This window comes from Callithrix jacchus, chromosome 7, assembly GCF_049354715.1.
Source record: "Callithrix jacchus isolate 240 chromosome 7, calJac240_pri, whole genome shotgun sequence".
NCBI lineage: Eukaryota > Metazoa > Chordata > Mammalia > Primates > Cebidae > Callithrix > Callithrix jacchus.
In genome coordinates, this window is record NC_133508.1 from 129342900 (window position 1) to 129367027 (window position 24128).

The following is a 24128-nucleotide window of genomic DNA, read 5'->3' on the forward strand; positions in this document are numbered from 1 at the left end:
AGATTTATTATACTGAGGTGTCAGATTAATTAAAGTCCCAACATTTTAGCACAGAAGGGACAAGGAGAGCAGGGAAGCCTGACTCCACTCTCCCTGTTCTGTGCTGCTGCCTTCAGAGGTGAGGTGGGCTGTCCCTCCAGAGCCAGCCCACCCTCATTCCTGGCTGAGAGCATGATCAACAAATCTGGCCCCCAGCAGCCATGGTTTCCTTGGGGTTAAACTTCAGTCTGTCCTTAAAAACCCCTCCATCTATCCCAAGCACAACACACCTCACTCCCAAGCAAAATAAAGGAAAAAGGGATGGTGAGTATAGACACATTTCACAAAGTTGGAAAAGACCATGTGTTATTCAAACTCACAAACTAGGATGGCTTTTTCACCCACCCTTGCAATACTCAAGAACCAACTTTTCACATTTAAGATGTTTGCATCCAAAGGTTTCTATCGCTTTTCATTTATGAGGGTGTCTGCTTTTAAACTAGAATTAAGAAAGAAATTAGCTGGGCATGGTGGCATATGCCTGTAATCCCAGCTACTCAGGAGGCTGAGGCAGAATTGCCTGAACCCAGCAGGCGGAGGTTGCGGTGAGCCGAGATCGCGCCATTGCACTCCAGCCTGGATAACAAGAGCGAAACTCTGTCTCAAAAAAAAAAAAAGAAAGAACTGTATTTGCAGGTTCAAAACCTGGCTTACCCAGCTGTGTTACAGTGGACAAGTCATTTAGCCCCCACCACTCCTTCATCTGCAAAATGGTAGCAAATATTTTTATTATAATATATGAGACAGAATAGAGGCATGGTACCTAAAATAATACCTGGCCACCTGGCCCACACAGTCTATTTTATTTTATTCTTTTTTTTGAGATGGAGTCTCACTCTGCCACCCAGGCTGGAGTGAAATGGCACGATCTCGGTTCACTGCAACCTCTGCCTTTGGGTTCAAGCAATAATCCTCAGCCTCCCAAGTAGCCTAAGCCTCCCAAGTAGCTGGGATTAAAGGCATGTACCACCACACCTGGCTAATTTTGTATTTTTAGTAGAGACAGGGTTTCGCCATGTTGGCCAGGCTGTCTCGAACTCCTGACCTCAGGTGATCCACCTACCTCAGCCTCCCAGAGTATTAGGATTACAGGTGTGAGCCACCACACCCGGCCCCACACAGTCTATTTTAAACAAATAATAGTCATTGGTATCTTTATGGTTAAAATATACCTAGACTTTCAAAAAGAAAATAAGCAAACTACTAATAGCAAGGCAACAGAAATAGTTATTTATAGCAAATTTTGTATTATTTTTGAGATTAGACTTTATCATCTAGAATTTTTAAAATTCCCTCCATCACCAAAAAAAACAATGATTCCAAATTCCATACAAGGTATGGGTTCTAAAGATACTCATAATGCAGTAAAACTGTTCAAATGGTGGCAAAGCCATTGCCTCAACATTTCTGGTATAAGTTACAAGGATCTGGCTGCAGGACCCTTCTCAATTCTGTTTCATGATTCCCAATTAGCTGCAGGGGTTTAGCTGGGGCTGCGGAACTCAGTGTGGCACTGCCACCAAACCGATCAAGCTACCTAGAATGAGGAATCAGCTGTCATTGAAATGTCTTTTTTTTTTGAGACAGAGTTTCGCTGGAGTGCAATGGGGCGATCCCGGCTCACCACAACTTCCGCCTCCTTGGTTCAGGCAATTCTCCTGCCTCAGCCTCCTGAGTAGCTGGGATTACAGGCACGCGCCACCAGGCCCAGCTAATTTTTTGTATTTTTAGTAGAGACGGAGTTTCACCATGTTGACCAGGATGGTCTCGATCTTTTGACCTCATGACCCACCCACCTCGGCCTCCCAAAGTGCTGGGATTACAGGCTTGAGCCACCGCGCCCAGCCTGAAATGTCATTTTAAATCATAAAGCCATAATTATTCTAGCAAACTCCAGCACACTGGAATATTCTCAGGACAACAGTCATCATCCCTCAGGCCCTAGCAAGCACCTGGCCACCGAAAAAAACTTTCAATAGCCTGTACAACATAGTGAAACACTGTCTCTACAAAAAATTTAAAAGTTCACGGGGCATGGTGGCTTACAGCCCAGGCATGTGAAACACTAAGAATTAAAACTCTTCAATGATTGCCCACAGTTGTGGGAATAAACTGCAAAACTTCACCTGGCCACCAACCATCATCTAGTTATTCCAAGCTCATCTTCTGCACACTCCAGCCACACTAGTGTCAATTCAGTCCTGCAAAAAGGCGAACTCCTCATCTTCCAAAAGTGATGTTACTATATCGGAACTCACCATCCGTCCGTGGTCTCCCTAGGATAGTCACTTTCTAACATCTTCAGGTCTCAGCATAAGCGTTACTTCTTTAAGAAAGCCCCTTCTGATTCCCTTGGACCAAGTGAAAATTGGACACCCAGAACACAGTACAATCCAATACTTCAGGTTGTAATTATGATGTAATTATTTCCTTCCAGGTATGGCTTTCCCACTGTCTTAATTCCAGCAAGGTAGATCACCATCTACCTACATTTGGCTGATAGTGAGCATCTAATGAAGGTACCACAGTGGACGACAGGTATAAACTACTACTGTGCACACTACAATAAAAATAGTACAGGTGGGAGTGGTGGCTCACACCTCTAATCGCAGCAGGCAAATCACTTGAGGGAGGCCAAGGTGGGCAAATCACTTGAGGTCAGAAGTTCCAGACCAGCCTGGCCAACATGGTGAAACCCCATTTCTATGAGAAATACGAAAATGAGCTGCGCATAGTGGCACATGCCTGTAATCTCAGCTACTCAGGAGGCTAAGGTAGGAGAACCACTTGTACTCAGGAGGCAGAGATTGAGGTAAGCTGAGATCACACCATTGCACTCCAGCCTAGGTGGCAAAGCGAGACTCCGTCTCAAAAAAAAAAAAAAAAAATTGGAAAAATAGTACAGAAGGATAAGTTATTAGAACATTTCTCAATAACAGATAAGTGTAAAAGAACCTCAGGCATCCTCTAAGGAACAAGAGGCAGGAGCGCGATCATGGGTGTGTTTTCCCAGCTCAGACCTTCTGGATCCTACTTCCTGTGTCTCTAAAACAAAGGGATTAAACAAAGAAAATCTTTTTTTTTTTTTTTTTTGAGACAGAGTTTCACTCTTGTTACCCAGGCTGGAGTGTAATGGCCCAATCTTGGCTCACCACAACCTCCACCTCCTGGGTTCAAGCAATTCTCCTACCTCAGCCTCCCAAGTAGCTGGGATTGCAGGCATGCACCACCACGGCTGGCTAATTTATTGTATTTTTAGTAGAGATGGGGTTTCTCCAAGTTGGCCAGGCTGGTCTCAAAACTCCCAACCTCAGGTGATCTGCCCGCCTTGGCCTCCCAAAGGGCTGGGATTACAGGCATAAGCCATCACGCCCAACCTAAGAAAATATTTTATTCTATATCATAATTGCCATTATATGGATTAATAATCCTGAATCCCTTCTAGAAAATGAGACTTCAAACACACTTGTGGAAATCTGAAATGCATAATTACGTAAAGGCTAGCAGGAATAACTTCACAAAACAGGGAAGTGTTATCCAAGAAAAATATTCAACTTGACAACCTAAGAATAAATGAAATATTAATACCACATTAGCTATTTTAATATGTAATTTATGGAAACAAAAATTATTTAAATGCAGTATCTTCCCAATGTAAGCACACACAAAACCTGAATTTTGTCAGATCTGCCATTTTATCACAATTTGCCATTTTTATACTATTCCTCAAAGTCCAAGTACTCTGCTCATGCTCCTCACCTTATTCCAAAAGAAACGTCAGATTAATCCCATCCTACTGTGAACATTGTCTACTTAACATTTTGTGTATAGTTAGTTCCACGTTATTTTCTAGTCAGAGCCAACTTGGAATGTTAGAAATAGATACTATCTACTCTGACCCTTTAATTTTACAGATTAGCAAACCAAAAATTAGAAAAGTTCAATGACTGGCCCAGCTTTACACAGCTACTTGGTTGCAAAGCCAAGATTTGTCCACATGCTGCTTTGTAATTATTCTGTGGCTGATCAAGCACCTATACCTCATTCCCTTTCCTATTAAAAGCCAACATCCCTGCTTTCTTCTGAACCTACAAAACGTCTGTTACCATCTATTGAACACCTATCATGTATATCACAATTTCTCATTTAATCCTCTCAACAACCCAAGGAGATGGATGCCCTGTACTCCATTTTATAGTGAGAAAAGTGAGGCTTCAAGATGCTAAGCAAGGCTGGGTGCAGTGGCTCACACATAATCCCAGCACTTTGGGAGGCGGAAGCCAGAGGCTCACTTGAAGCCAGGAGTTCACAACCAGCCTGGGAAACATAGAAAAAATAAAAATAATTTGAATATCAGGAGTTTCTGAAAAAAAATTAAAAATAAAATACGAATATCAGCCAGGCATGGTGGCACACACCTATAGTCCCAGCTACTTGGAAGGCTGAGGCAGGGGGATCACTTGAGCCCAGAAATTCAAGGTTGCAAGTAAGCTACGACGGCACCACTGTACTCCAGCCTGGGCAAAAGAGTGGGACTCTGCTCTGTCTTAAAAAAAAAAAAAAAAAAAAAAAAAAAAGGCTGGGCGCGATGGCTCACGCCTGTAATCCCAGCACTTTGGGAGGCTGAGGCAGGTGGATTATGAGGTCAAGAGATCGAGACCATCCTGGTCAACATGGGGAAACCCCGTCTCTACTAAAAATACAAAAAAAAAAAAATTAGCTGAGCATGGTGGCGCGTGCCTGTAATCCCAGCTACTCAGGAGGCTGAGGCAGGAAAATTGCCTGAACCCAGGAGGTGGAGGTTGTGGTGAGCCGAGATCGCGCCATTGCACTGCAGCCTGGGTAACAAGAGCAAAAAACTCTGACTCAAAAAAAAAAAAAAGATGCTAAGCAACCCCAAGTCACCCCCCTTATAAATCCTAAAACCAGGATTTAAGCCCAGGGCTATCTAATTCCATGCCCATGCTCTTAACCACTACAAATAGGGCATCCTCCAGAAACAGCTGACTTCTAAAAAAAAAGGATAGGAACTGTGCCTATTACTAAGCCACTGTAGACATCAACCAGGCCCTGCAAGGACAGTCACTTTCTGGTGGTGGGTAGTCAGATGAGATCTGGCACAAGTGACAAATTATTTTGTTCTGAAACCAGGGTGGCAGGCCTCGATCAGCAATTTTATTTGATTTTATTCCTTCACTCAACAAACATTTATTAGCACCTACCCTTTCCTGGGCACTGTTCAGGGAGGTGTGCACATAGCAGCAAATTAAACACACCCCTTTTTTCACATAGTTTACCTTCTAAAGGTGGGGACAGACAGACAACAAAAAAATAATATGTCAGGGCACGAAAAGACCTAGGAAAAAAAATAATGCAGGTTAATGAGAGAGAGTGATGACAGGTGGTATGCTATTTCAGACAGGGTGGTCAGAGATGGCCTCCCAGACAAGGTAACATTTTAGCACAAGACATAAGAGATAAAGCTATGAAACTATCTAAAGGAAAGGGCTCCCAGGCAGTGGAAATAGCGAGTGCAAGGGCCCTGAGGTAAGAGCATGCTTGGTTTGTCCTAGAAGCAAACTACAGTATAGCATAGTGGAAAGTGTGGGGGCCCCCACAGCCTACCTGAGTTCAAATCCCTGCCCTACCTTTTCTAAACACTCTAATTTTGGGCAACTTACTTAAAGTTCCACACTTGATCTATAAAGCAGAGATAATGATTCTATCTCCTTCACAGGGTTGTTATGATGATTAAGTAAATTAATAAATAAAGCACTTACTCCCTAGAATGTTGTTAGAATTCAGGAAATGGTAGCTATGATTATTTTTAACTACTCATTGATAACTCAGCTCCATTCTAAACAATTTATTTTCAATGTAATACCTTTGAATCCCAGAGTGAATGACATTGCAGGCTTTGTACATACCCAATAGCTTCCTCCTAAGCCTTTGACTTTCTTGGGTGGGCTTCCTATCTTGATGTGGAGGGCCCTGTAGGAACCATGCTGCTGTTACCTCAATAAGAGCAGGAAACAAATTCCTCTAACTTTACTATTACACTAATACAAATTATGTACGTCATTCCACATAATCCCTACCCCCAGAGTCTGACACTACTTCAGAGCTGAATTTATTGCCCCAAGGATTTAAGGTATTGGTTTCACAAGATGGGTCCTGCCAATCTTGACTTCCCACTAGCTTCACAAGCAGAAATTTCAATGACAACCCCTTATCTTAAGGGTTAAAAACGTCACTTCAAAAGATGATAATTTAATTTTAAAGAATCCATTCTCCAATGTCATTTTTGCCTAAAATTAAGGTTTCTTTTCAAAGAAATTAGAACATCAAAGCAAAACTCAAGAGTCATCTGACCTAAAAGTCTCAAGACTGAGCACAGCCCCCAAGCAAGGCAGCTCTGGAAGGGACTGCGTGAGCAGACAAGGGAATGGGTGCAGAACCAAAGCAAGATATGAGGGTCACAAGGAAATTCTGCCCTGTTTGCCGCTGCCCTCTTCCCTAGCTCTTTTCTTTAATGTTGTGTTTGCTTTTCATCTTTGCAGCCTGCGGGGCTAAAGGGCAAATCACAGGCAGAGAGAAACCTCAGCAAGCCCGTGCCTGTTAGAGGCAAAATGGGAGTCTTCCCAAACTGGGGGGACCCACAGTGATACTTCAAACCAGACAATGAAAAAGAGATCAGTGTTCTAGTCCAACAATTCTTAAATGAGGCTTTTTATAAATCAGATTCTCATCGGGCTCAGTGGCTCACATATGTAATCCCAGCACTTTGGGAGGCTGAGGTGGGTGGATCACCTGAGGTCAGGAGTTCAAGACAAGCCTGGCCAACATGGTGAAACCCTGTCTCTACTAAAAATACAAAATTAGGGGGGCTTGGTGGTGCGCACCTGTAATCCCAGCTGCTCAGGAGGCTGAGGCACGAGAATCTCTTGAAACTGGGAGCCAGAGGTTGTAGTGAGCCAAGATCACCCCATTTCACTCCAGCCTGGGCAAAAAGAGCAAAACTCCACTTAAAAAAAAAAAAAAAAAAAAAAAATCAGATTCTCCATCCTCCATATCTGATGATTTTCTTTTTTTGGTGGGGAGTAATAATGGGGTGGACAGGGTTTTACTCTCTAACTCAGGCTGGTGTGCACTGGCATGATCATAGCTCACTGCAGCCTCCAACTCTTTGGCTCAAGCTATTCTCCAACCTCAACTACAGTCCCTGTAAGCAGGGACTACAGGTATGCCCCATCATGCCCTGCTGACTTTTAAAAAAATTTTTATAGAGATGGGGTCTCACTACATTGCCCAGGCTAATCTTGAATTCCTAGCCTCATATAATCCTCCTGCCTCAGCCTCCCAAAGCACTGGGATTACAGGGGTAAGCCATCACACCGGGCCAATTTTCCCGTTTTTTTTTTTTGAGATGGAGTCTCACTCTGTTGCCCAGGCTGCAGAGCAGTGGCACTATCTCAGCTTACTGCAACCTCCACCTCCCAAGTTCAAGCAATTCTTCTGCCTCTGCCTCCCAAGTGGCTGGGATTACAGGTGCCTGCCACCAAGCCTGGCTAATCTTTGTATTTTTTTTAGTAAAGATGGGGTTTCACCACGTTGGCCAGACTGGTCTTGAACTCCTGACCTCAAGTGATCTGCCTGCCTCAATCTGCAAAAGTGCTGGGATTACAAGCATGAGCCACCACTCCTGGCCCAATTTTCCTTTTCTTTCTTTCTTTTTTTTTTTTTTTTTTTTTTGTTTGGGAGAAAGAGGTGGAATGGGAACTTTCCATATACATTTACATATATATATATATATATATATATAAAATTGCGTTTTAGGTTTGGGGGTACATGTGAAGAACATGCAAGATTGTTGCATAGGTACACACATGGCAATGTGGTTTGCTGCCTTCCTCCCCATCACCTGTATCTAATATTTCTCCCCATGTTATCCCTCCCCAACTCCCCACCCTCTACTGTCCCTCCCCTAGTTCCCCTCAACAGACCCCAGAGTGTGATGCTCCCCTCCCTGTGCCCATGTGTTCTCATTATTCAACACCCGCCTATGAGTGAGAGCATTTGGTGTTTGATTTCCTGTTCTTGTGTCAGTTTGCTGAGAATGATGGTTTCCAGGTTCATCCATGTCCCTACAAACTCATTGTTTTTTTATGGCTGCATAGTATTCCATGGTGTATATGTGCCACATTTTCCCTGCCCAGTCTACCATCAATGGGCGTTTGGGTTGGTTCCAAGTCTTTGCTATTGCAAACAGTGCCAAAATGAACATTCGTGTGCATGTGTTCTTATAATAGAAGGATTTATAATCCTTTGGATATATACCCAGTAATGGGATTGCTGGGTCAAATGGAATTTCTATTTCTAGGTCCTGGAGGAATCACCACACTGTCTTCCACAATGGTTGAACTCCAATTTTCCTTTTCTAATCCCTTTCTCTGAGTGCACCAATAACTGGGGCTATAAGAAATTTATAAAATGGGCTGGTCGCTGTGGTTCATGCCTGTAATCCCAGCACTTTGGGAGGCCAAAGCTGATGGATCACTTGAGATCAGGAGTTCGAGACCAGCCCGGCCAACATGGTGAAACTCCGTCTCTACCAAAAATACAAAAATATTAGCTGGGTATGATGACGCATGCCTATAATCCCAGCTACTTGGGAGGCTGAGGCAGGAGAATGGCTTGAGCCTGGAAGGCGCAGGTTGCAGTGAGCCAATATTGTGCTACTGCACTCCACCCTGGGCAACAGAGTGAGACCCTGCCACAAAATAAAAAAAAAGAAATCCATAAAATTGTGTTTGTCATTCATTTATTCATTTGATAATGTTTATCAAGTTCCTGCTTCATGCCAGGATGGTTCCAGGTGTGGGTACTCAACAGGGAACAAAGCATAAAAATCCCTGCCCTGATGGGGCTTTCATTCTAGTCAGAAGAGACACACACACTATAAAAAAATACATAATTATATATTATATAGAGACCAGTGCTAAGAAAAACCAGAAAAGGGAGAGACAAAGTATGTGTGTAGGTTTTGATTTGGTTTGTTTGTTTTGAGTAAGGACCTAACAAAAGCAAATTCTGTAGTTATTTGGGGAAAAAAACATTCCAAGCAAAGGAAACAGCACATGCAAAGGCCTGGAGATAGGGCATATCTGGGGTATAAAGTGACCAACGAGCAGGTGCTGGAGCAGAGTAAGCAAGCCAGAGAGCACAGGGGGGAAGCCAACTGGTCACCAGCATGAGAATGGCGGGCTGGTTGTACAGGGCTTTATCGATCACTGTGAGAACTTTGGCTTTTATTCTGAGAAAGACAAAACGAAACTGTAGAGTGTTTTTTTGTTTGTTTGTTTCTGAGACGGACTCTCGCTCTGTCACCCAGGCTGGAGTGCAATGGTGAGATCTCGGTTTATTGCAACCTCCACCTTCCGGGTTCAAGCAATTCTCCTGACTCAGCCTCCTGAGTAGCTGGGATTACAGGTGAGCACCACCATGCCCAGCTACTTTTTTGTATTTTTAGTAGAGATAGGGTTTCACCATGCTAGCCAGGCTGGTCTCGAGCTCCTGACCTCATGATCCACCTACCTCGGCCTCCCAAAGTGCTGGGATTAGAGGTGTGAGCCATCACGCCCAGCCAAGAGTGTTTTAAGCAAAGGAATGAAGGAATCTGACAGGTTTTATCACAATCATTCTGGCTATTGGATGGGAACTAGACTACAGAGGAGCAAGGAGGGAAATGCTGTTCTCTCGTTCTCACCTTCAGAGGAACTTAAAGAAGATTATCCTAAGCCCCACTCTAACCCTAAACTCTGATTCTGAGTTGATTTCCTGTGTCTTTTCTATAGCTATAATTTATATCAACTGTAAGCCTGATCTCTTCCCCAAAGCCATAACTGAAGTGGGCTGAATTGAAGAATTCCATTCGACAATACGTTTACAAACCAGGCCCATGCTACGCACCCAGGATACCAAGAAGGTAAGTCTCAATCCTGCTCTGGATTGAGTCACAAGGTAAGTCACAATCTGCCGAAGGAAGAAAAACATTCTCAAGAGCCAGCAAGAGAAGCCCCGGCCAGGAGGGGCCACACGAAGCTCCACCGAAGGAACTGGCAGCAGTGAGAGCCTGGAAGAGTAAGCGGGAACCCTTACAGAGGAGGGACATGGGAAACACAGAAGGTGACACTGTGGAGGCTGTGGACCACAGAGAAGTAATATGGTGGCTTTTGGACTTTCACAGAAAAATCTGTGGAAGAACCAGATGGCACTGTCCAACAGGCTGTTGGAAATCTGGGTATGAAATTAAAAACTGGGAGCTGCTGCAATTGAAGCACAGAAATATGAGCAACTAAATGTAGACTGAAAAGAGAAGAGAGAGAAAGAGGAGTGGAGGAAGGAAAGGGGAGGGGAGGGGAAAAGAGGGCATGGGAGGGGAGGAAAAGAAAATGGAACCTTGGAAAATGTCAACCCATAGGGATCAAGCATTGAAAAGGAAGACTGGGCCAGGCACTGTGGCTCACATCTGTAATCCCAGCACTTTGGGAGGCCAAGGCAGGTGGATCACCTGAGGTCAGGAGTTCAAGACCATCCTGGCCAACATGGCAAAACCTCGTCTCTACTAAAATACAAAAATTAGCTGGGCTGGTGGCACACGCCTGTAATCCCAGCTACTTGAGGGTGGGCAGGGGAGGGGATGTGGTTGAGGCAGGATAATTGCTTGTACCCGGAAGGCAGAGATAGCAGTGAGCCGAGGTCACACCACTGCACCCCAGCCTGGACAACACAGTGAGACTCGGTCTCAAAAAATTCTTAGGAAAAGAAAGAAAAGAAACAGAAGACTGAAGAGACATCCAGAACATATGAGGAAAACCAGAAGAACTAGTTTCAGGAAAACCAAGAAAAAAAATCGGAGAAAAAGGAAAGTAAAGCAGCAAATACATCAGGGAGAAGACAATAAAGATGCCTACAAAAAGCAAGCTTGGAGCTTTGCACTGGCGTTTCGTGCCTCTTCTAGCACTGCCTGTGGGTGTGGTGGGCATGGGAGGCGGCAGCAGGCAGAGGAGTAAATGGGAGGTGAGAAGAAAAGCGTCAAGAGCTAAAACACATTAGCCTCAGTGACAAGACTAAGAATTATCAAAGATTCTGTAGCATCAGGAAAGTCTCATTCAACACTCTGTGGAGGTGTAAGGTGTGAGAAACAGGAACTAAGACCTGCCATGGGTGATCTTCTGGCGGTGGAAAGGAGATTTCTTAGTTAACACCTAGATCTCACAGGACCACTAATCCTGAAACTAGCAGCAGGCATCCCGAAAGGCTAGCTGCTTCTGACAAGTGCTGAGGACAGTATATTCACCCACACATCATCCAAATACTGGGCTGCGGACCTCCATACATTTCCCACACTAACATTCCTAGTTTTCTCCTCCAGCAGAACAATGCTAGGCAGCAGGAAGTACACTTCAATTTAAAGCATGGTAAAAAGTATATATAACAAAACCATAGTACCACTACCAGGTATGATGTGAGCCCATAACCTGGCACCATTCAGGCAGGAAAAGGCTTTACCAAAAACACAAGCTAGGTCCTGGAACACTGGACCCAAACCCATTCATGTCAGCAAAAATTGCCTAAATGTTCTTCAGTTTGCTCTCTGAGAAACAAAAAGAAGACGAAGGAAGAAAAAGCCTTTAATCCTAAAATTATTCTTAATTTCCAATGCAGAGCATTTGAGAAAAATCTGAAAGCCAACAGAAAAATTAGCAGATTCTTTAAAATGTGTCTACAGTCCTTTCTCCTTTACCCTCTGCAAAAAAAGCAACCCAACTCCCAAATGATCATTTTTCTTGGCTTAATCTTACTATTTTTTGTGATACATAATTGAAAACAGACTGCTTTTTCCTCACTTTAGAGAACAGGATCTTCAGGGTTATAAGAGTTGCCAACTACAGAACCTCAACCTTAGCAAAACTTCTTTTGCAAACCTCTTACCTATCTACCTACTTGAAATATATATTAACTCCAAAGAAAACACTTAAATCCCCTATTATTATGCAAAAGTCGATTTCTCCCAACAAATTCAACACTCCCTCCTTTTCCTAGCCTCCCTACCCATTTAAATGCTGCTTTATGTTCAGCTATCTCCCATTCAAACATGATCAAAAGCCCTAATCTGCATGGTAGATGGGATACTTTTTGGAGACATTTTCCTTTTTCTTCTTTTTTTTTGTGTGGTGGGGGTAAGGATAAGGTTTCATTCTGTCACCCAGTAACCCAGGCTGGAGTGCAGTGGTACAATCGTGGTTCATTGCAGCCTCGATCTCCTGGCTCAAGCAATCCTCCTGCCTCAGCCCTCCTAAGAAGCTGGGTCTACAAGCGCACACCACCACCCCTGGCTAATTTTTAATTGACATTTTCAGGAATTTAGTAGAATTGTTTCTACAGGAAACCTCCTTATTTAGCCCGCACAGTGAATGAAATTAAAACCTGGAAGAGCTTAGAGAGCAACCACTCTAACAACGAAATAAAGATGCCACAAATTAAGAACGGATATAAATAGGGAAAAACGTGAAATACAACAAGTAGGTCATCCTTCCCCTAGCTCCTGTGTCAGAAACATGATACATCCAATGTACAGCTACTGTAATAAATAATGAGTATGACAGATTAAAAGCTCAAAGACAAGTGTATTTACAAAATGGGTTGTTGACCTAAGTATTTTTTTCATGATTCAGATGATTTATCACTAATATGTAACAAGTAACAATCTCTCTAAAGTCTTGACAATAAGAAAATGAATAGGAATGTCTATTCAGAAAGGCTTTGGCAAGAAGATAGGCCAGCAATAGGAAACATGCCCATTTAGATCAGAAACTTCTCCCACACACATAGGGAAGACCTTCAGCTGCAACGATACAAAATGTATGTAATGAGTCAATGGTGCTTTCCCTCAAAGTTTAATTTGCCAACCAACTGCACAAAATCAAATATAACAAAATGAGATACTTATTTTTTGTGGAGACTCAGAAGAGTTTTGTTTTAAAGAATAAAAACCACAAAAGTGATAACTCACAACAACACAATGAGTATCTATCTAAAGTAGGTAGGGACCACACGAACACACCGCTTTGTGACTAGAATCTAAGTTTTTCACCTCAAATAACCTTCCAAGAATGAAAAAAAAAGCCATGTTCTGCTCCAGCAATTATCACACAGTTAGTTAATTACAAAATGAAATTTGCAAAGAACCACCAGAGTATTTTTGCATCCAAGGACCAATATCACACTGTCAAAACAATAAATCGCTTAAAAGCTATCAAAACGATACTCCCAAAAAGGACTCTTTTCAGTTGCCAGATGGAATTAAGTATTCATCAAGTTTCCATTAGCAAAATAGTATAATACAAATTTAAAAAGAAATCCAAAGTTCTACCAGACCCTCCACCCGGCGCATTTGATGTTCTCACCTGTCAAAGGTAGTGAGTCATGCCAGTGAAACTGCAGAGCTTCCCTCAAGGCAACGTGATCCTCAAGGACTAGTATCTGCAAAGATTGTTTTCTAAAGATCATTTTCTCAAGGTCTAATCAACTTAAATGTGTTTTTACAAATGATCCATCAGCAGTCTTACACAAAAACCTGACCTTTGGCATACACCAGAGAAATGAACTATGTGCCTGGAAGGTCAGAAAAGCAGGTGTTTCATCCTCCTGCAAACAGCACCCAACTCCAAAGGCCCCTTTCACTAGGAGTCCAGTGTCCAAGACAGTCCAGAGAGTATACGATTCTGTTTTGTTTTTTTTGACGGAGTTTCGCTCTTGTTACCCAGGCTGGAGTGCAATGGCACAATCTCGGCTGAACACAACCTCTGCCTCCTGGGTTCAGGCAATTCTCCTGCCTCAGCCTCCTGAGTAGCTGGGATTACAGGCACAAGCCACCATGCCCAGCTAATTTTTTGTATTTTTAGTAGACAGGGTTTCACCATGTTGACCAGGTGGTCTCGATCTCTTGACCTCGTGATCCACCCACCTCAGCCTCCCAAAGTGCTGGGATTACAGGCTTGAGCCACCGCGCCTGGCCCAATTTTTTTTTTAAGTAAAGATAGAGCTAACATTTCAGACTTAATTCTAAATTATTATCCTGGCAACAGTTTAACATTAAAGTCGGCTTGTGGGTGTGGTGGCTCACACCTGTAATCCCAGCACTCTGGGAGGCTGAGGTGGGTGGATCACTTGAGGCCAGGAGGAGTTCAAGACCAGCCTGGAAAACATGATGAAACCCTGTCTCTACTGAAAATACAAAAATTAGCCACATGTGGTAGCCCACCTGTGTAATCCCAGCTACTTGGGAGGCTGAGGCATGAGAATCGCTTAAACTCAGGAGGCAGAGGTTGCAGGGAGCAGAGACTGCATCACTGCACTCCAGCCTAAGTGACAAAGCAAGACTCTGTCTCAAAAAAAAAATTAAAAACTAAGTCTAAAAATCAACTTATGCAAAAGTGGATTTCTTCCAACAAAGTAGACACTCCCCTCCTTTTTCTAGCCTCCCTACCCATTTAAATCCTCCTTTATGTACTTTTATCTCCCATCCAAATATGACCAAAAGCCCTAACCAGCATGGTATCTAGATGGGATACTTTGTCAGGCTCTACATATAACTGAATCCTCTTCCCAGGCTAGAAGATTTCAAGATAAAAGAAACGCAGCACAAAAGCCAGACATTAAACTCCCTCCCCCAACACACCAAAAAATTATCTTCAGCAGGGCACATTAGGATGGCCTGAAGGCGTGGTTCTGGGGCTCTTGTTCCAGACCTTCCATTTTAAATATGGTCTCCATCCCTCATAAGCAGTTGTCAGCCTATTAACTCTTCATATTTGGCCTGAAAAACTGAAGAATAAAAAATGAAGACTGAATTCCAAATGAGAATAGCCTCATGCAGCATTTACATTAATGTTTCAAAACACATTTCGGTTGAGAGAGCAAGACATCAAAATCATTATTCTTTAAGTGGGGAGGAAGAATGCTTGAAAATTTGTGCTGAGTCTTAAGCAAGGAAGGACTTTGCGAGCAGAGAAAATAAAGCTCAATGTCAGTTAACAAACAAATGTGCTATTTCAAAAGATATAAAATCTAGAAATGGACAGAGCCCAGGAAATGAACCCAGATCCTTGTTGTAAGTCCCTTCCAAGCTGTGTTGATTTATTTCAGCTTGACTAGAAACTGAACAAATTAGCAACAGCTTGTGTTTTATGAAATGCTGCAAAGAAACAATGATATCATTCCAAGTGTTACTCTGAAGATGTGGAACCAGAGAAATTACTGCTATAGATCTTGGTACACTTAATTTTCTTCCTACAGAAACGCCCTCACTCAATCTGTTGAAGGCTCACTGTTATGTGTTAAATGTTAGCCTTTCATATAACTTAGATTCACTCTTAAATTCCAGATTGTTTATATTCCTAGTGGCAATGCATAATTGCTTTTTTTTTTTTTTTTGATAGGGAGTTTTGCTCTTGTTGCCCTAAGTGCAATGAGCTGGAGTGCAAGGGTGTGATCTTGGCTCACTGCAATCTCTGCCTCCCAGGCTCAAGTGATTAGTGATTCTCCTGCCTCAGTCTCTCAAGTAGCTGGGATTACAGGCATGCACTACATGCTGGGCTAATTTTGAATTTTTAGTAGAGACGGGGTTTCTCCATGTTGGTCAGGGTGGTCTCAAACTCCCGACCTCAGGTGATCTGGCTGCCTCAGCCTCCCAAAGTGCTGGGATTACAGGCATAAGCCACCATGCCCAGCCTAAACATTTAAAAGGCTAACATTTTTTAAATTTACTATTGTTTTAAATACATTTAAAAATATAAGAAAAATGCTCCAGTAGACTGACCAAAAAAATGGCAATAAAATCACTTTTAAATAACTGTTAAGAATGAAAAAGAAGATTGTCCTCCAGCAGCTAATAAATCTGACAGCCAGGTGCAGTGGCTCACGCCTGTAATCACAGCAATTTGAGAAGATGTGGCAGGAAGATCACTCAGGAATTTGAGACCAGCCTGGGCAACATAGTGAGGCTGTCTTTTTTATATTATAAAATATATATTTTAGATTATATATGTGAGATATTATATATATGGCTTTTGTTTTGTTTTGTTTTTGTTATTCTGAGACAGAGTCTCTCACCCTGTCACCCAGACTGGAGTGCAATGGCGTGATCTTGGCTCACTGCAACCTCCACCTCCCAGGTTTAAACAATTCTCCTGCCTCAGCCTCCCGGGTAGCTGAGATTACAGGCGTCCGTCACCATGCCCAGCTAATTTTTTTTTTTTTTTTAGACAGACTCTTGCTCTGTCACCAGGCTGGAGTACAATGGCATGATCCCGGCTCACTGCAACCTTTGCCTCCTGGGTTCAAGCAATTCTCCTGCCTCAGCCCCCTGAGTAGCTGGGACTACAGGTGTGCGCCACCACATCCAGCTAATTTTTGTATTTGTAGTAGAGATGGGGTTTCACCATGTTTGCCAAGCTGGTCCTGATCTCCTGACCTCATGATCTGCCCTACTCAGCCTCCCAAAGTGCTAGGATTACAGGCATAAGCCACCACACCCAGCTATATATTTTTATATTTAAATTTTTATATGAGTAAGTATATAAATAAAAAATAAATCTGACAATTACAATTTTTATCCAACAGCAATGAAAGAACCACAAAAATACATTTCAAAATGAATTATCAAGAACCAGGGGTAGGATCCAGCGCAGTGGCTAACGCCTGTAATCCCAGAACTTTAGTAAGCCAAGGCAAGCTGATCATGAGGCCAAGAGATCGAGACCATCCTGGCCAACATGGTGAAACCTCATCTCTACTAAAAATACAAAAATTAGGTGGGCATGGTGGCACACGCCTGTAGTCCCAGATACTCAGGGGACTGAGGCAGGAAAATCATGTGAACTTGGGAGGTGGAGGTTGCAGTGAGCCAAGATAACGCCACTGCCCTCCAGCCTGGTGACACAGTGAGACTCCCTCCGAAAAAAAAAAATAACAGGTAATTCAAAATAACCACAGGGCAGAATCATCCAGGCAAAATATTACAGCAATGTTACTACTTAAACAGCCACTATCTAAATTCTAACTCTTCTGTCTGTTAAGTTTAAAATGTAGTCAGGGCCTTTCACAGATTTTTGAACCCAGGAAATTGATCATCACTTGTGTACTAAAAAAGTCAGCAGCAATCACCTTCTTAAAACTCAAAGGATGGTCCAGGTGTAGTGGCTCACGCCTGTAATCCAAGCACTTTGGAGGCCAAGGAGGGTGGATCACCTGAGGTTGGGAGTTCAAGACCAGCCTGACCAACATGGTGAAACCCCGTCTTCAAAAAAAAAAAAAAATTTTAAATAAATTAATTAAATTAAATTAAAAAAAAAAACCTCAAAGGATGGTTGAGTTCCCTGAGCTCTTAGGCTCAGATTCTGCCCTCAGAAAAACAAGCACTCACCTGACTTTTAAAAGTCACAACCAAGTTTGCATGCAAGAGAGAAAAATTAATTCCTTTGAGTCTTAAAAAGAATGCAACAATGCTTTTCTTCAAGCAAACCAATTTATCAATAAAGGCTTTCTGTAAGAAAGTCCTAAGCAACCTGAAGGCATCTTGGCCCCCAGCTATCAGAACACTGAATAAGGACAACTAATTTGCCAACCTCCAAGACCAGTAACCATAAGCCTATTAAGAAGTAGGAGGTTATAAGGGTTTGTTGAATTACTCAAGTAAACTAGAGCAAAGCACAGAAGACTAAATGAGATCCTAAATAAATGCTACTCTGTAGTATAAGTGCAATGCTAAGATTTAAAAAGAAGAGACTGGGCTAATTTTTAAAGTTATTTTAAAACAGGATCCATAGAACCCTAACATGGTAAATGAAATAAAAGTAAATGAATACTACATAGTATGAGGTTGGGCGCAGTGGTTCACACCTGTAATCTCAGCACTTTGGGAGGCCAAGGTGGTCAGATCACAAGGTCAGGAGATCGAGACCATGCAGGCTAACACGGTGAAACTCCATCACCACTAAAAATACAAAATATTAGCCAGGCATGGTGGCACACCCCAGTAGACCCAGCTACTCGGGAAGCTCAGGCAGGAGAATCACTTGAATCTGGGAGGCTGAAGTTGCAGTGAGCCCAGATCACGCCACTGCACTCCAGCTGGGCAACAGAGTGAGACTCTGTCTCAAAAAAAAAAAAAAAAAAAAAGATTCTACATAATACGCAAGAAACAAGAAAGGAAACTGGCCTATAAAACTACCGACAAGAGGTGGGGCACGGTGGCTCACGCCTATAATCCCAGTACTTTGGGAGGCCAAGGCGGGTGGATCACGAGGTCAAGAGATTGAGACCATCCTGGTCAACATGGTGAAACACCATCTCTATTAAAAATACAAAAATTAGCTGGGCATGGTGGTGCGCACCTGTAGTCCCAGCTACTCGGGAGGCTGAGGTAGGAGAATTGCTTGAACCTAGGAGACGGAGGTTGCGGTGAGCCGAGATTGTGCATTGCACTCCAGCCTGCATAACAAGAGTGAAACTCCGTCTCAAAACAAAAACAAAAAAAAAAACTACCAACAAGAATTGAAAACCATTTTTTTCAGACAGAGCTTTGCTGTCTCCCAGGCTGGAGTGCAGTGGCATGATCTCAGCTCACTGCAATGGCCACCTCCTGGGCTCCAGGGTTCCTCCCACCTCAGCCTCTGGAGTAGCTGGGATTACAGGTGTGCACCACCATGCTTGGCAATGTTGTATCTTCTGTAAAGACTGTGTTTTGCCATATTGGCCAGACTGGTCTTAAACTCCTGACCTCAAGTGATCCACCCGCCTCAGCTTCCCAATATGCTGGGATTACAGACATGAGCTACTGCACCCAGCCAAAACCCCTTTTTTAAAAGTCAAGTTTGATTTTCCAAGCATATTTATTGTTATTGTTTATATTTACAGGTATGAGTATTTATAGACATATCACACCTATACTAGTATCAAATATGATACATCTGAACTATTACTATACTTGAATGTTAACACAAGTCTCTGATGAACGCACAGTAATAGAACTGCTGTTATTTAGGATTACTGATCCCCTATTGTCTTGCACTTAAAAGATGTTAATGAAAGATGATGACAGGATTGTGAACACACCAACCTCTCTGAGAACAAATTCATTATATCCAGTTTTCTACAAAAGACAAATGAGGATCATTACAAAAGGATTCACAATAAATTCCTCTGGATTTCCAGTTCTTCTAGATAAGTTGAAATATTATTCAAACTACGCAAAATTAGTTTACATACAAACTTCATTTATTAACGAGATGGGGGTCTCACTATATTGCCCAGGGTGGTCTCCAATTCCTTGGCTCAAGTGATGCTCCTACCTTAGCCTCCCAAAATGTTGGGATTACAGGTTTGGGCGACTGTGCCTGGCCTACACACCCCCTGAGGGAAAAAACTGAAGAAAACTATATGTGTGTTTATCTATTATCTGTCCAGCCACCATGGAGTTCTTGACATGGAGTTCTTGACATACAGGCCCTGTCCTCAAGGTCATTCTTATTTTAATCAGTTTGAATTAAATCTAGTCCTCCATTATAAACTCCAAAAGTAACTTTTATTTTGCTAGATAAAGCCACATTCTGCCCTTTCAAAATATATGTTTAATACTCTAAAAACGGGTTTATGTGTCCTATAGATATCAATAATGTGTTATGCTCCCCCTATTGACTAATATTTAAAATAACAATGAACTCCCCAGGGGTTGCCTTTGAAGTGCTGGGGTTCAAAAAAATTGGTGATTTTTATATTTAAAAACATGAGCTGAATCAACAGTTGTCAGGCAAAGCTGCCATATAATGCTCAGACTCCATCAAAACAGGAAAAATTTAAGTTGACAAATGACAAACTGAAGGGCAAAAAAAAAAAGTGCTGAAGCCTTGAAACACTAAACAATGCAGAAATGAAGCCAAAAGCAAAGAACAGCAAGAAACAGCAACATCCTTTAACTGACACAATGGCATGAAATCAATTTCATGTTAATAGCCCTTAAGGGGGTAAGAATTATTTCCCTACCTCCTGTGCCAACCTCAAGCTGTTTCCTAAGGAAGCCAAATAATGGTGATCAACAATGTCTGGAGAATTAATAAAAGAAATTAAGAATAAAGATCTATGTTGGCCAGGCACAGTGGCTCACACCTGTAATTCCAACACTTTGGGAGGCGGAGGCAGGTGGATCACAAGGTCAAATGATCGAGACCATCCTGGACAACATGGTGAAACCCCCGTCTCTACTAAAAATACAAAAATTAGCTGGGCGTGGTGGAGGGCACCTGTAGTGTAGTCCCAGCTACTTGGGAAGCCGAGGTAGGAGAATCGCTTGAACCCGGAGTCGGAGGTTGCAGTGACCGGAAATCGTCGTGCCACTGCACTCCAGCCTTACGACAGAGCGAGGCTCCGTCTCAAAAAAAGAAAACATCTCTACGAAAAATACAAAAATTACCCATGCATAAAAAAAGAAAAAGAAAAACCTATGTCAAGGAATATAAGTCAGAGATCTATTTATAATTATTTGGGGCCAGTTTTAAAGGAACTTGAATTCGGCACCCTCATAAGTATGTAAAATCACCTAAATTCATCACAGATATCGTATTTATGTTTAAAGAAATACGTGTTCAGCTCAAATAGGAAGCTGAAAGATGGGAGAAGACTCATGGACTATGCACACAAATCTATGTACACACAAATCAGCCTGCACTTGCCCTCTCCGCTGAGGGAAGAAGCTAGCTTTGGAGTCAGAACTAACAAAGTTGTGTATGATCTTGGACAAGTAACCTAACCTCTAGTGTCTTCTCTGTAAAACGGTTATTAATAGTGCTTTCACCATAGAGATGCTGTGAGGATTAAGTGCACATAGTATGGGCTTAGTAAACGTTAGCTGTTATTATCCAAAAGAAACAGCTGAGTCCACACTGAAGTAACTGTTTGCCGTCTGAGTACCATTTAGGAAAACGGTGTGTTTTTACTACCTGTGGAGACTTCTCCAAAACCGGTCACTTCTTCGGGAGAAGATAACTCCTGGTTCCCCATCACAGCCTGTCATTCCTACTATCCTCTGCCCTCGCCGCTCCTATCCCGCCACCACAGGGCTAGGGGCAAGCAGCGCTAACCTCCGTGCAGCGCTTACTGGGTGCCAGGCACTGTTGTAGCACCTTGCACACACTGAATCATTCGATGCTCACAGCAACTTTACGGGGCAAGTACTACTATCCCCACTTCACAGCCAGGGAAATTGAACAGTTTTCTTCTTCCAGCTTTTTGTGAGGACATCAAATCCACTAAGTTCTACTTTGCCAAAGTAATTCATGCTTGACACGTCCGCTCCTGACTACGCGATTCTGCAAAGTGGGGCAAATGCCCTAATAAGATCAAGTCTGCAAGCAGATTCTTCTAGCGACAGCCCAAGATTTCCAAGATTTCCAAGTTTGTCCTAACCAAACGAATACACGAAGAGAGCCTTCAAAATAAACCGGGGCGCGTTCTCTGCGGGAGGGGCCGAGCTGCAGCTGGCTGCACAGCCCGCGAAGCACCGGGAGGGCGCGGCCAGCGGGGAGCGCAAACCGCGTAGGTGCCTGAGTCCAGGAGCCACAGCCTGGGCCACGGCAATTGACTGCGAACCCACAACAACCCATTCCCACCGGCGCTATCACGCACCGGGAGGGAAGTGGCCGCCGCGCCCCGCAGGGGTCAGAAGGAACCATGGAGAGGAAGAGTGAGGGCAGGCGTGGAGAATTCCTCCCCAGCACTGCGCATCGCCGGGAGCACTGCCCGCCCCGTGCGGCCGCTCCCCACGCACCGCTGGCCACCAGTCCCTGCTCCCCGGAGCGTAAACACCGCCCCACCAGCGCCGCCCTCTCAAGCCCGGAGGTCCCTGCGGCTGGAGTGACCACGGCCGGGAAGCAGGCACTGGCACCCCGCGCCGCACCGACGGGCGCCGCGCAGCCTGCAGAGCCCGCGACCCCAGCGGGCTGCAGCGCCGCGGGGCTGGGCCGGCACGTACCTCGGAGGCAGTGTGTCCAGCGCAGATCCACCCGCGGCAAGTTGGAGGAAAGCGGCGGAAAGTTTCCCCGCCCAGCGCTCGGCGGCGGCGAGCTCCGGCAGCTGCTGCACCGCGGCACTACTACGCCATCCGGACCCGCCGGGGACTCACCTCCTGCAGGGAGCTCCGGGAAACGCGCAGGGAAAGTGGCCGGGCGCGAGAGCAGCCGACTGCCCTCCCTCACTCTCTGGGAAGAGGAAAGTGCCTCTCGGCGTCCCCGAAACTCTCGAATACCCCCATCGGGCCGACCAGGCGCACTCGCCCTCCCTCGCACACACGCGGGCGGGGACGGGCAGGACGCCACAGCAATCAGCGCGCGGGGGGAAGGGCGCTTCTCAGCCAGCCCCACCGGGGGCTCTCGGCCGCCCAGAAACTCCTCCTCCCGCCTCCCGCCTCCTCTCTCCTCCCCCTTTGCCTCCGCGGCTGATGGGTGAGCCCCGAACGCTGCTCAATCCTGTGTTTCCCTTCGGGCCAAGGAGGCAAAGAGAGAAGGGGCTCGGGGCGCTGCCAGGCTCAGCGCACCCGGGTTGGGGCGGCCCCTGTCCTGGGGGAAGGGCGGGGGAGATGAGGGCGCGAGGAGCTGCAGGACTCGCTCCCTCAAACTATGTCCTTCGAACTTTCCAGGGCTCCCTGGAGGAGTTGGGTTTTCATTTGGTTCCTTGGTCTTGATATAGAAGTTCTGAAACCTCAGATAATCTGATCACAGCCTCTTGCCCTCTCCCCAGTACACCTCTCCCCCCGCTATGCACACATTCATTCTGTCCCTGTGTTTTTTCCCAACCTCCGGTCCTGCTTGTTGTCATGCTCTGATAGTGGGCGCCCTGATAGTGGGCGCCGGCGGAGTCTTGCCTCTTCTCTAGCAGCTGAGACTGCTTTACCGAGCCGTTTACCTGCCAGCTCAATAAATTAATACAAATAATGGAGCAAGGTCAGCATTACCGGCGTTACTCTAAGGTGGGCGCCATATGAACGACAGACAGGTCGGCGGGGCAATGTCCTGAGTACCTGTGCCTGTCAAGTGTACGCTGCCAAAGTTGAATGCGGGCATCAGAACACCACTTTGATACTCTTGCTTACACCCAGTTTTTCTATTAAAAAGTATACTTAAGTAACGACATTTTTACAAACAGGCAGGTCAAATGACCGTGGACTGATAGGTTTCAAAGACCAGACTTCCAGTCCTGACTACTGTGGGACCTTCCACAAATGGCTACTGGCTAACACTAATCAAGACTCAGTTCAGGCCGGGCGCGGTGGCTCACACCTATAATCCTAGCACTTTGGGAGGCCAAGACAGGCAGATCACAAGGTCAGGAGTTCGACACCAGTCTGGCCAACATGGTGAAACCCCGTCTCTACTAAAAAATATGTAAAAATTATCCGGACGTGGTGGCGTGTGCCTGTAATCCCAGTTACTCGGCAGGAGAACTGCTTGAACCTGGGAGGCAAAGGTTGCAGTGAGTTGAGATCATGCCACTGCACCACAGCCTGGGCAACAGAGGGAGACTCTGTCTTAAAAAAAAAAAAAAAACTCAGTTCAAATGAAGGGGTTGGCCTAGTAGGCTTCTTCCAGTTCTAAAGGGCTATGGACCTATGCCATTTATTATTATTATTATTATTTTGAGACAGTGTTGCCCAGGCTGGAGTGCAGTGGCACAATCTCAATCTCACAGCAATCTTTGCCTCCCAAGCTCAAGTGATTCTCCCACCTCAGCCTCCTGAGTAGCTGGGATTACTGACAAATGTGAGGAAGGGGGGTGTCTCACTTTGTTGCCCAGGCTGGTCTCCTACTCCTGAGCTCAAGAGATTCACCTGCCTTGACCTCCCAACGTGCTGGCATTAGAGGAGTTAGCCACTGCACCTGGCCCAGTCTTAGGCTTTTAATATGTTGGATAGTGGAATGAGAAGGCTTTTTATGACATGTTGTTGTTTTAAAAACTATTGAGAGAACAGGAAATAT

At 44.4% G+C, this 24128-nt stretch overlaps 1 protein-coding gene across 8 annotated transcripts in view; it reads right to left on the reverse strand.

Moving 5' to 3' along the window:
- Positions 1-22400, reverse strand: part of TGFBR3 (transforming growth factor beta receptor 3) — a 218841-nt gene extending 196441 nt beyond the window's left edge. For 4 of the 8 annotated variants that reach the window (XM_078332415.1, XM_078332413.1, XM_035252123.3 and 1 more), the window contains exon 1: positions 22280-22400. The gene's annotated coding sequence lies outside the window, so the exon portion shown is untranslated. Of the gene's footprint in view, positions 1-22129 lie in introns of all 8 variants that reach the window. The other 4 variants (XM_078332414.1, XM_002751065.7, XM_009001682.5 and 1 more) reach the window with 1 other exon arrangement.
- Positions 22401-24128: the final 1728 nt, after the last annotated feature.